Source organism: Miscanthus floridulus, chromosome 11 (genome assembly GCF_019320115.1).
Source record: "Miscanthus floridulus cultivar M001 chromosome 11, ASM1932011v1, whole genome shotgun sequence".
NCBI lineage: Eukaryota > Viridiplantae > Streptophyta > Magnoliopsida > Poales > Poaceae > Miscanthus > Miscanthus floridulus.
The window spans coordinates 89516445-89529667 of NC_089590.1; the positions used below are offsets into that span (position 1 = coordinate 89516445).

Here is a 13223-nt window from a genome sequence, read left to right on the forward strand (position 1 = left end):
TACCATCTAGCTACTCTTTTCTTATTTTCTTCGATACTAACTAAAGCCCTTAACCGATGACCCGCCACATCTTCCAACTCATCTTTCATAAGAGTATTATAATCATCGGCTGTCAGCTGATTTTGAGAACGTATTCATCTAGAGCCAACCTTAATTTCCCAAGGCAATACTGCATCGTGCCCATATACTAACTGATAAGGCGTTACTTTGGTTGCACCATGACATGACATCCGATATGACCACAAGGCTTCATTTAATACTGTATGCCACCTCCTAGGATTTTCTTCAATTTTGCGCTTAATGAGTTTGATAATCCCTTTGTTAGAAGCCTCAGCTTGACCATTAGCTTGAGCATAATATGGAGAAGAATTTAAAATTTTAATTCCCATACCTACAGCAAACTCATCAAATTCTCCTGATGTAAACATAGTGCCCTGATCGGTAGTGATAGTCTGAGGAATACCAAATCGGTAAACAATATGCTCTTTCACAAAATCAATCATATTGACCGATGTCACCTTTTTTAAAGGAATTGCCTCAACCCACTTTGTGAAATAATCGGTAGCAACCAGAATAAATTTATGTCCTTTGCTCGATGGCGGATAAATCTGACCAATGAGATCAATAGCCCATCCCCGGAACGGCCACGGTTTGATTATAGGATTCATAGCCGATGCAGGCGCTCTTTGAATATTACCAAACTTTTGACACCCCTGGCATCCTTTAAAATATTTAAAACAATCTTTAAGAATAGTCGGCCAATAGTACCCATTCCTTCTGATCATCCATTTCATCTTGAAAGCCGATTGATGTGCCCCACATACTCCTTCATGAATTTCACCCATCAAGCTTTTCGATTCATCATTGCTAACACATCTAAGTAAAACTCCATCTATAGTTCGATAATATAATTCATCATCGAGGAGCACATATTTTGTAGCTTGGAACCTTATACGTCTCTCAACCTTTCTATATGGATCCTTTAAATAATCGACAATCTCTTTCCTCCAGTCATCGGTATCAACTGCCGATGTTAGCACTTCCTGAATAGGCTGATACCCGGAAGCATGCTGAGCTAGTCGATTAGCTTCCTTATTATGCAATCGAGAGATATGTTCAAGACGAAAATCTCTAAATCCTTTCAACAATTGCAAACATCTTTCATAATACGAAATCAAAGCTTCACTTCGGCATTCATAAGTTCCAGCCAATTGATTTATAACTAGCATAGAATCACCAAAGATTTCAACAACATCGGCACGTATCTCCTTCAACAATTCTAACCCTTTTATCAAGGCTTGGTATTCAGCTTGATTGTTTGTCGCTGTAGCAACAATCGGCAATGAAAACTCATATTTCCTTCCTTGAGGTGAAATTAACACAATGCCGATACCTGCTCCTTCACCACATGTGGACCCATCGAAGAAAAGTGTCCAGGGAGCAATCTCCAGAGAGTCCACTGTATTACAATGCTGAGTGACAAAATCAGCCATCACTTGCCCTTTAACTGCCTTAGTTGATTTGTAACGTAGTTCAAATTCTGATAATGCTAAAATCCATTTGCCGATTCTACCACTTAATATCGGCATCGACAGCATATACTTGACCACATCGTCTTTGCATATGACCGTACATTCGGCAGATAACAAATAATGCCTTAATTTGACACAAGAAAAGTATAAACACAGACACAATTTTTCAATGGCCGAATACCTCGTCTCAGCATCCACTAATCTTCTGCTCAAATAATAAATAACACGTTCTTTCCCTTCAAATTCTTGAATAAGAGCTGAACCAATAACTGTATCATCAGTTGACAAATATAACCTGAAAGGCTTCCCATGTTGAGGTGGAACTAGCACTGGAGGATTTGATAAATATTTCTTAATTTCATCAAGGGCTAATTGCTGTTCAACTCCCCATACAAATTCCTGATCAGCTTTCAATTTAAGTAGTGGGCTGAAAGCCTTGATCTTACCCGACAGATTAGATATGAATCTTCTAATGAAATTAATCTTACCGATCAAAGATTGCAATTCAGTCTTATTGGCAGGAGCAATCACCTTGTTAATTGCATCAATAGACTTCCTACTGATTTCAATGCCCCGCTGATGTACCATAAAACCCAAGAATTGTCCTGCCGATACACCAAATGCACATTTATTAGGATTCATCTTCAATCCATGCTTCCTTGTGCACTCCAGTATCTTTCGCAGATCGGCTAAATGTGCTGTGATATCTCCAGACTTAATCACTACATCATCAATGTAGATCTCCACTAATGTGCCGATGTATTCATGAAAAATAAAGTTCATAGCTCTTTGATAAGTAGCACCGGCATTTTTCAAACCAAACGTCATGACTATCCACTCGAATAACCCCACATGACCTGGACATCTGAAAGCAGTCTTGGGAATATCTTCCTCAGCCATGAATATTTGATTGTAACCTGCATTACCATCCATGAAGCTGATAATTTGATGTCCAGCCGCAGCATCAATCAACAAATCAGCAATCGGCATTGGATAGCCATCCATCGGTGTGGCTTTGTTGAGATTCCTGAAATCAATACAGACACGAAGTTTTCCATTTTTCTTATAAGCAGGAACCACATTAGAGATCCACTCTGTGTATCGACATTGCCGAATAAACTTTGCTTCAATTAATTTAGTTATCTCGGCCTTAATGTCAGGAAGTACATTAGGGTTGCATCGGCGCGCTGGCTGCTGATGTGGCCGAAATCCAGATTTGATAGGTAACCGATGTTCAACTATCGATCGGTCTAATCCAGGCATCTCAGTATAATCCCAAGCAAAACAATCTTTATATTCTTTTAACAAATCTGTTATTTGCTGCTTACACTTGGAATCTAACTTAGCACTAATAAAAGTAGGTCTTGACCTATCACCATCACCAATATCTACTTCTACTAAATCATCTGCCGATGTGAACCCTTGACCTAATTTTCCATCATCGGCAAACCTATCCATTAAAACTCCTCTTCAGAACCGACTGCTTGGATCGGTGGAATTTCATAGTCAGCAACTCTAAGGAACTCTTTTTCCCAAGCTTCTCCTGATATGCATTTAGTTCGCTCATAAGTATCTGATTCTGCCGATGCGATGATATAAGAAGAATCACCAGGGACGACCTCAATCTTATCCCCAATCCACTGTACGAGGCATTGATGCATTGTAGAAGGAACACAACAATTAGCATGAATCCAATCCCTCCCTAGAAGCAGATTATATGCACCCTTGCCGTTAATAACAAAGAACGTCGTTGGCAAGGTTTTGCTGCCGATAGTCAATTCAACGCACACTGCCCCTTTAGCTGGTGACACATTGCCTTCAAAATCTTTCAACATCATATCGGTTTTGGTCAAGTCTTGATCTCCCTTACCAAGCTTCCGATACATCACGTAAGGCATAATATTAATCGCAGCCCCTCCATCAATAAGTACCTTAGACACAGGCTGCCCATCAACTCTGCCCTTCACAAATAAAGCCTTAAGATGCTGTCTCTCGTCATCGGTAGGTTTCTCAAAAACAGCCATCATTGGATCTAGTGTTAACTGAGCTACTTGATCAGAAAGAACAACTTCTTCCTCATTATCAGATAGTGCCAAAAACTCCATCGGCAACATGAATACCATATTAACATCTGCCGATGGACCCTTATTTTTGTGTTTTACCTGCCACTGCTGATGACCAGGCCTTTCATTGGAGGAATTTTCCTCTTGGTATAAATCCTCCTGACGCTCACGTTGCATCCTCCTTCTCTGCGTCTTTGTCAGACCCTCTGGGCACCATCGAGGAAACTTGGTTTTCCAAACCGGCTGATAACAAGTCCTAGTTGGTTCTACACGACGTATATTAGGGTCCCTGTAGAATATTTCCTCATCGGGAACTCTTGCGTTTGCCATCTCCTCAAGATCCTCTTGATTTCTTGGAAAATATCCAGCGCGTTTACCAAGCCTCTCATGTACACTAAGTCTGCCCCCCAGCCGATCATGCACTGATGCTCTGCCTCTGATCGGCTCATTGATAGACAAACCCTGATTACTAAGTTGAAACCTCCTTTCTGAGCGATTGACTCCGTAATAACCATTACACTCAGGGCAATTTTCAACAGTTGGCAATTTAATACCTTCTTCCCAGCAATGGATGAAAAACGGACATCTCCAATGATCTTTATGTCGATTCCATTCTTCTTGACGTCTCACTTCTTGCTGTTGTCGATATCGGTCATTACGTTGACGCCAACCCTCCTGCTGCCTTCGATGAGTAATCATAATGCCAGGTCGAGGAGGTTTTTTGGAACTACTGTTTTCTCCTAGCAAACCCTTACTTTTTGCATCATCGGTAGTTATCCGATGTTGGGGGTCCACTGACGCGTTTTTCTCAGCAGCCTCTGACGTCAATACCTTGGTCTTTCCTTTGGCATCCAACATATTTGCTGGAAAAGGGTGTTGATCAATTTTTATTGGCTTCTGGGCCTTGGAAGTACCAAACTTAATTCTCCCAGATTCAATAGCCGATTGTAACTGTTGCCTGAATACCTTGCACTCATTTGTACTGTGTGAAGTTGCATTGTGCCATTTGCAGTACAAGATCTTCTTCAACTCTTCTGCCGATGGGATCACATGATTAGGTGATAGCTTAATTTGGCCCTCTTGAAGCAGAAGATCAAATATTTTATCGGCCTTGGTGATATCAAAGGTAAACTTTTCTGGCTCTTTTTGACCAAAGGGACATGATATCGGCTTTTTATTCTTAACCCACTCAGCTAAGCCGATAACTGGTTCTTCATCAGAGTCAGAATCTCCTACTTCTTCAACAAATGATACCTTTTTACTCCAATTCTTTTTAGGTTCAAAAACCCTAGTATCTTGATCAGAGATCCTTTGCACGAGATGACTGAGGCTTTCAAACTCCTGAGAAGCATATCTGCCTTTAAGATGTGGCAATAACCCTTGGAAAGCCAGATCGGCAAGCTGCCGATCATCCAGCACCAGGCTGTAGCACTTATTTTTTACATCTCGTAGCCTTTGTACAAAGCTTTCTACCGATTCATCATTACGCTGTCTCAACTTTACTAAATCGGTAAGCTTCTTTTCATGGATTCCAGCAAAGAAATACTTATGGAATTGTTTTTCTAGATCAACCCAAGTAATAATAGAATTTGGTGGTAATGAAATGAACCATGTAAATGCTGATCCAGACAAAGATGATGAAAATAACCGAACTCTTAATTCATCTCTGTTAGCTGCCTCTCCACATTGAATAATGAAGCGATTGACATGTTCCATTGTTGATGTATCATCTTGCCCAGAGAATTTAGTGAAATCCGGTACCTTGTACCGATTTGGGAGAGGAATTAAATCGTATGCAGGAGGGTATGGAGTCCGATAAGAATAAGTATTGACCTTGGGCTTTATCCCAAACTGATCCTTCATAATTTCTGCTATCTTATCGGCCCAAAAAGCATCAGCCTCCTGCTGACGAACTGGTTGAATTTCTACAGGAAGTGCCTGCTGACATCCCTCCACATATCTTTGTGGCCCACGATCTCCAGCAATCGGCATATTTGCCGTTACTTGTGGTCCATTAGCCTGTTGGAAAGGATTCATCGGCTGGGCTGCCGATGCTTGATTCTGGAAACCAGCTTGCATATGACCTTGTTGAATCCCTGCAACCTGCGATGGCTGATAATTTGCTGATATTGTTGGATAATTATAACCGGCTTGAGGTATGAACTGAACCCCAGTTTGACTCATAGCAGGGGCTTTCTGCTGCATCGGCAGTAAGCTCGCCGATGGACTTGAATTGAATGTTTGAACCATAGGCATATGGAAACCTCCTGGAGTTGGTTGCACAGAAGTAGCTGCGGCATATTGAGGCACTTGAGCCATCGGCGAAACGGCCGATGGTATAGGCGCTCTTCCTACTGCATCAAACACTTGAGGTAATCTAGGATTGAAAGCAGATGACTCTGGAGGCATGCCATATCCCCACCAACTAGTAGGAATCTGGTTATTCTGGGACACAGGGCCTGACATAGCCGATGCCGATAGATCTGTATTAAGCTGAACTCGCCCTCCTGGTAGTACCTGATCTGATTGTATCGGTGTAGATTGAATATTAGGTGAACCTGCCAATACTGGAGGGGAAGTAACTTCCGTACCCACAACGGCCGAAGGAGCCGATGGAGTTTTGACAGATGCCGGCTCTGGTTGATGATAGGCAGGCCCAACGTAATGTGGTGCCGCTTGTCCTTCTTTGAGAGTTCGAACCACAGCATTATGAACAGTATTGGACAGCACATTGGAGTGATTAATCAAAGCATGATTTACTGCAGAGTTAACCATCTCTTGAAGTTTACCAGGATTGGAGTCAAAGGTAACCTGCCGAGGCAACGGCAAATCTTGCTTCTGGATGACTTGTCCACTCTTGTTCAAGCTAAACGATCTCAGACAAAGCTGCTTGTATTCTTCTACAGCCTTTTCCATAGCCTGCCTCTGTTCTTCCTTGAGATCTTCTTCTGATACTGCGATAATGTTCCCTGAATCGATCTCGGGATTGAACATATTGATTGATTGGTCCCACCGAGCGTGCCAAAAGATGTGTTGATGCAAAAAGTGGATCTGCAAACACAAAGGGCTAATACCCGAATCGATATCCAAAGCGTGCCAGTCGATTTGACCTGCTAATCGACAAGGATGAAGATACGAACACTTTGGTCCTGACAACAGCGATACGCCCAGAAGTCACGGCCAAGAGGTGCTCACGCGGAACTCGAGAATCGCCGAAGGTCGTACTGAAACGATGCAGCTCGCCGAATCAATGAGAACTCGTAAAAAAAGGAAAAATATGCAAATTGACGAAGTCGCCGAAAAGTAAGTAGATGCAAATAGGAGTGAAAATTGGTTTTGATATTGATTCATATATCTATTACATTGCCCCTTACTCTATATTTATACCCTGATCTAAAGAGACACAACCAAACACAACTAGGACACCAATCCCATATCTAAGGAAACACGTGACTCTTACATGAATCATACTCCAACAAATATAGAAAAGGAAATCAACTCCTATCTATTTCCCTGTCCGCCTCAATTACGATGGAAATCTCACCGTCCTCCTTCCCATCGGCATACTCCCTATTTCATCGGCAGTAGTCTTCAAGTCTTCCTTCATCGGCATACTCCCCGTTTCATCGGCAGTAGTCTTCAATCCTCCCTTCATCGGCATCGACAATAACACCTCCAACCTCATCGGCAACGCCCGAGTCCAAATCAACCTTTCCATCGACCATTACCAGCCATCGGCAACCATCTTTACAAGCTGGCTTTCATCGGCTATCAAAGTATTCAATAACTTTCCCCCTGCCGATTAGTCCACTCCGATTATTTTGACACGTGCAAAAAACGGTGTCAACAGAACTTTATATCAAAATAGTAGAGCTCAATAAGATCTACAACTTTGCAGTTGATAAGTTTTTTTAAAAAGTTATTTAAATTACCAAACGTTCTTCTTAAATTCTCAAATTTTGAAATTCAAAACTTAGAATTCCTGAACGACTTCGGACATTGACATGGTCCATACAAAATTGCAGTTGTCGATGCAATCTCTTACTTTGTTGTCGATAAGGCTATGTTTGGAACACGATATTTTTTTATTCTAGCGTTTTTCCTACGAAATCAAACTAATTCCTGCATTATTCCATTGAAATTTCTGTGTTCCAAACATGCTCTAAATTTTTATCTGAAATTATATGTTTTCAGATTTTTAACTTCACATCGAAGGGCCAAGGGCGTTCTCTAGCAAATTTACCCTTGCTGTAGACAAGACTGGCCTGACTGGCAATGCATCAGCTACCGTCAGATCCGTATCTCGGCCCCCACACGGCGGCGACGAGATGACCACAAGCCATGGAGTGGTGTCGAGGAGCAGAACTGCAGAAGCGAATAACTGAAGTACTAACCCAGACCAGCAAATGTTTCCTGATAAAACTGAACAGCTTCCTTGCTCAGAATCATGAGTTTCAAACAATCCAAGCAATATTAAATGCAGACTTCTAGTGTACTGATGGTATGCACTGTAAATCCGTAATTCCATGATCCTCATCTACATACTATCAAATACAGTATAACAACTTTAGCTCAGATGTCTAGCTACAGTTGCCATGAGCCCATGATTGTATTAGTATTTTACAGCACTATTTGCTCCAATAAATGCATATAAATATACAGTCTTTCTTCTGTGGGGAATTGGGATACATAGCTGTTATTCACGATACCCTGCCATGGCTCTAATTCACGACACAGTTGACGATCTCAGTGAGTAGGGGGAGGGGCTCAGTAAGCGAAAGGATAAAAAAAAAACTTGGAAAGTGGAAACAGAGTGAAGAGGATATATATAGATAAGGGGTAGGGAAATTGTTTCCTGGCCTCAGTTTTGGGACTTCTCCACCTTGGCCTTGATCTTCTGCTCGATGATCGCCTTCTCTGTGTCAAGGCTGAACATCCGGTTGAGGGCGTGCATGTTCTCGAGCGTCTCGTCGAGGGTCCGGCTGTCGCTGCCGTCGCACCTCAGGTGCTGCAGCGGGCCATGGAGGAGCTTGTTAACGATGCCGGTGCTCAGCTCCTCGATGGCTCTCCTCATCTTCTTGGTGAGGGCGTCTTCACCAACCTTCTGCAAGCACTTCTCGAGCTCCGAGGCCCTGATCCTGTCAGCGTATGACCTCAGCTTCTTGATGGTCGGAACGGTCTCCAGCGAGTCCCTCCATGCCTCGAATCGTTTCAGTTCTTCCGTGATGATTGTCTGCGCCTCCATTGCTTTTCTGAGCCGGTCCTCCTTGTTGGCTTCCACCACCTCTTTCAAGTCATCGACATTGTATACCCGTGCAGCGCCAACATCAGACACACATGCGCTGACATTTCTGGGGACAGATATGTCGACAAACAGGCGAACACCTCCCATAGTATCAGAAACAGGGGGGAGTGCCTCTGCATGTTCTTTTGTGAACAATGGAGTTTCAGATGCGGTGCTTGTGAACACGACATCAGCTTCAGCAGCAGCTTCATACATCTCTGAGAGAGGTCTGTACACAATTTCGATATCTTTCATCTCCCCACGAATGGCATCCACCCTTTCCACTGAACGGTTAACCACAACAACCTTCTTGCATCCTTTGGCAATGAGATGTTTGATCACTAATTTTCCCATTTTCCCGGCACCAATCAAAAGCATCCTGGCTGACAGGGCTTCAGACTTTGGAAGCTTCATCAGGGCCAATTCAACTGCCGCTGAACTGACAGAAACAGCACCGGATGATATGTTGGTCTCACAGCGGACACGCTTTCCAGCAGTGATTGCATCCTTGAACATCCTATCAATGTTCTTTCCCAAGCCTCCACTGTTTTGTCCGCTCCTCACAACTTGTTTAACTTGAGCAAGGATTTGTCCTTCACCGAGAACCAAAGAGTCGAGGCCAGCTGACACCTCAAACAGATGGCGTGTAGCATCACTGCTTCGCAAAATGAACAGGTGCTCCCTAAGCTCGGAAGGAAGAATACCACTTTTCTGCAAAATCACAAAAATAAACACATTAGGGAATCTTTCCTAAACTGTGTCTTTGAGCAACCAAAAAGCTGGGGAAAAATACTACTACAGACTGAACAAAGAGGGTTGATCAAACAGCACTCACCTTTGACATCCAGTCCACTACTTCTCTGATACCTCGGTTCCATGATAGGGCCACCACATAAATTTCCATTCTATTACAGGTACTAAGAACAGCAGCCTCTTCAATATGGTTCAGACTAGTGAGTTCTTGAATAGCACGGGGCCACAGTTCCTCTGCAACAGCAAGTTTTTCACGCATCTCCACTGGTGCAGTGTGTACACTGAGGCCTATCACAGCTATGGTACTCCTTTCCTTCATGTACCCTGGTAGCGAATATAATAGTTAAAACATTGTCAAACGCTGCACAGAGACTATTTGTTTCTGAAAGAAAGAAACTGGATATAATGCACGTCAATATAAGCTTCCTCAATTTAGTTGCTATTGCTATAAAGTTCAATTGGAGAAGTTTATTAAAGAAAATTCTAAGGGGCAATAATAGCATGTTTACACTAGATGACTATGACTGGAACAAGAAAATCCCAAACAAAACCAATGCAAAATGTTTGGCCAATAGCTGATGCCAAAAGCGTATGAACAATCTGCAGTACACGAATATAATTATTTGGCATCTTTGTCAAATTAGATTCCTCCTTCCTAAAAGGGACTACACAGTTCTGTATGCATACACTATCATTTGGCTTCTTACAAAATGTTATTTTGGTGGATATAGATAAAGATAACCGTTTAATTTTACACAAACGAACATATGCATACAAACAAAAGCTCCACGAGTCTCTGAAACTTATATCTGCACAACCAGTTAAACATTTGAACAAATCCCCCAAACGTAACTTGCCACTCCCTAGCGTCTGCCTGACTCACTTCAGAAAGAAAACTAATCAATGTTTTAATTGGGAAACCAAGAAGTTCCTCCTCCACATACTAATCTTACTCAGGAACCAATTAGTCTGAACATTTTTAGTGAACAGCAGTAACATGAAAGTTCAAACGCTTGATTAAGGCAAAATTGCGACGGGGCAATGCGAAGTTCACACCTATTCCTTATTCTTACCCAAACCACCCACAAGCTTTGGCTTGTACCAAACCGAAACTAATCCCAACTGCAGCAGTGACCTCGACGCGACGCCAAAAGATTCCTCAAATCGCGCACCAGAATCCATTTCACCAGACCGGCACAATCCCCGCATCCCAGGGTTATACAGCTTACACGGAGGCAGCAACGGCGGCGGATTTGAGAGGCGAGAGGGGCAAGGGGCTCACGGTCGGCGGATATCTTGAACTGCTCGAGCGCGGCGACGCCGGCCGCCTTGGCCACGGCCTGCTCCTGGGCCTCGACGCCGACGGCAGTCGCACCGCACCACCCCGGAGCGCCGCCTGCTGCCGGCGGCCACCCTCGGGCAGAGGGCCGACGACGACCCCCGCGGCTTGGTGGTGGCAGCGGCGGCGGCGGTGGTAGCTGACGTCGTGCTCGCCATCATCTAGATCAGGGAAGACAGAAAGCCGCCTCCTTTCTCGAGGGAACCAAACCAATGCGACGAGAATCGCAGATAAGCAGAGAGGGAAAGGAGACAGAGGCGAGGGGAAACACTCTTGTGCGCTTCCCTCTCTACCACTCTTCCCGCTCAGTTATTGGCGCGAGGGTCCTCGGTGGGAGAGGAAGGATGGAGGTGCGGGATTTCACCGCAGCATTGGCGAAATCGGAGGCCTTGGAAGCTTCCCAAGCTCCTCTTATTTAGCATGCGTACCCATTTTTTATGCGGCATGTTGGGCTTGGGCGTGGTGGGGGGTTGGAGTCGGTGGCATCAGGGGAGGAGATGAGCCGGAGGATGAGAGCGTAGCGGGAGTGGTGGCGTCCTCTGGCCTGTGATTGGCTGCGGCGGCAGCGGTCTATCCACAACCCTTATCTCCCCTCGTCACTGACACCGGATGCAGCGGCTTCGATTTTGTATGGCATGGCCTGCGACGGCGAGGTGGGGACTGCTGCTCCGTACATGAGCTCCCGTGGCTACCTCACGCGCGGGCGCAGCCTCCTGCGCCTGATGGCGAAGCGTGTCGACGTGGTGGCCACACTCTCCTCGCTACCTCACGCGCAGGCACAGATTTTATACTTCTGGATGGAAAAATGCAAGGTCTGTTCTAAAAAGAAATATATGCTAAAAGAAGAAAAACCGCGTGCAGTCCATTCCTTTCGAGCTCTTCTCAGGCCTCGGAACTACTCAAAATCCTTTTCGGCTGGGCTTATACGATCGTATATGATCGTGAATTATAAGTTAAAATAGTATTTTTCTCAAACAATAAACCAGCCAAACTAGCCAGCAGTAAATAATCCACGATCGTTTACGACGAAACGAACAGGCTGTAACCTTGTTGGATCGCACGTCTGTCAAAGGCTCAACGGACCTGTTAGCAGCCAGACGTCCGATCTAGCGTCGGACTGTGTCACGTGTAAGAGAAACGGAGCCCATACCACCTATTTTTTTGCATGCCCCATAGCGTGGGCTCCCACGCCTGCGCTCGGTTTTTCACGCGCTCGTCTGCGCTATAGTAGCGGGCCCGTGCCGTCCGGACGTCACTCAAGCAGTGGCAAGTGGGTCCTATTACAAATATGTGCAATACCAAATCCATTATTTGAACGTCCAAATAAAACACTTGCAACATACATCCGAAACAGATAAAACACTTGCAACATTAGTCTGAAACACTTACAAAACACCTGAAAAAGCACTTGAAAGTCATTGCAAACATATACAATATTTAGATAAAACACTTGCAACATATGTATCAAACACATGAAACATACGCTTGCAACATGCATGTATATGCAACATCCAGATCTACTTTTACAACATTGAAATGAAACACTTGAAACCTACGTCTGATACATATGAAATATTTGGAACATACACTTATGCATAGACATTGTAACATATGCAACATCCTGATCAACTTTTGTGACATCCTGATTTACTTTTGCAACATCGATATAAAACATTTGCAACATATCTCTGAAACAACGAAAATATTTGAAACATACGTTTGCAACATGCTCTTTCAGCACAAACATCTCCTTGCCGCTTCTGCGAATAAAGGCTCGTTGAGGTCATCGGTGTGCTTGCCGGTGGCGCGGAGCTCATAGGTGGCGCACACAAGGCGGGTTAGGGGCGGCACGGACGACGGTGGCGCAAAGGGCGGATGGGTGGCACGTGTGCTCGCCGGCGATGTAGAGCTCGCCGACAACGTGAAGTTGGGTGACGACGCACAAAGGGCGGGATGGTGGCGGCACGGGCCACGGTGGCAAAAAGGACGGGTGGACACGATAGTGATGGCACATAGGGTGAGTGAAGCGTTCGGAGCCTCGGATACCCTGACCCCAGCATTTCTGAAGGCTCAAAGCCAAAGACAACAGACCTACACCATTATACCATTACTTTTTTTAAACGACCATTATATCATTACTACAAGTCTACAAGAGGACGGTTTGGAAAATTATCCGGTTATTATTATATATACTTTTGTGACGGGTGGGAAGTATCGGTGGACGGTGTGGGCTAGGTTTATGATAGAAGGCC

General features: G+C 44.2%; 1 pseudogene; it reads right to left on the minus strand.

The window, feature by feature from the left end:
• Positions 1-8099: 8099 nt before the first annotated feature.
• Positions 8100-11447, minus strand: LOC136492092 (glutamyl-tRNA reductase, chloroplastic-like; annotated as a pseudogene).
• Positions 11448-13223: the final 1776 nt, after the last annotated feature.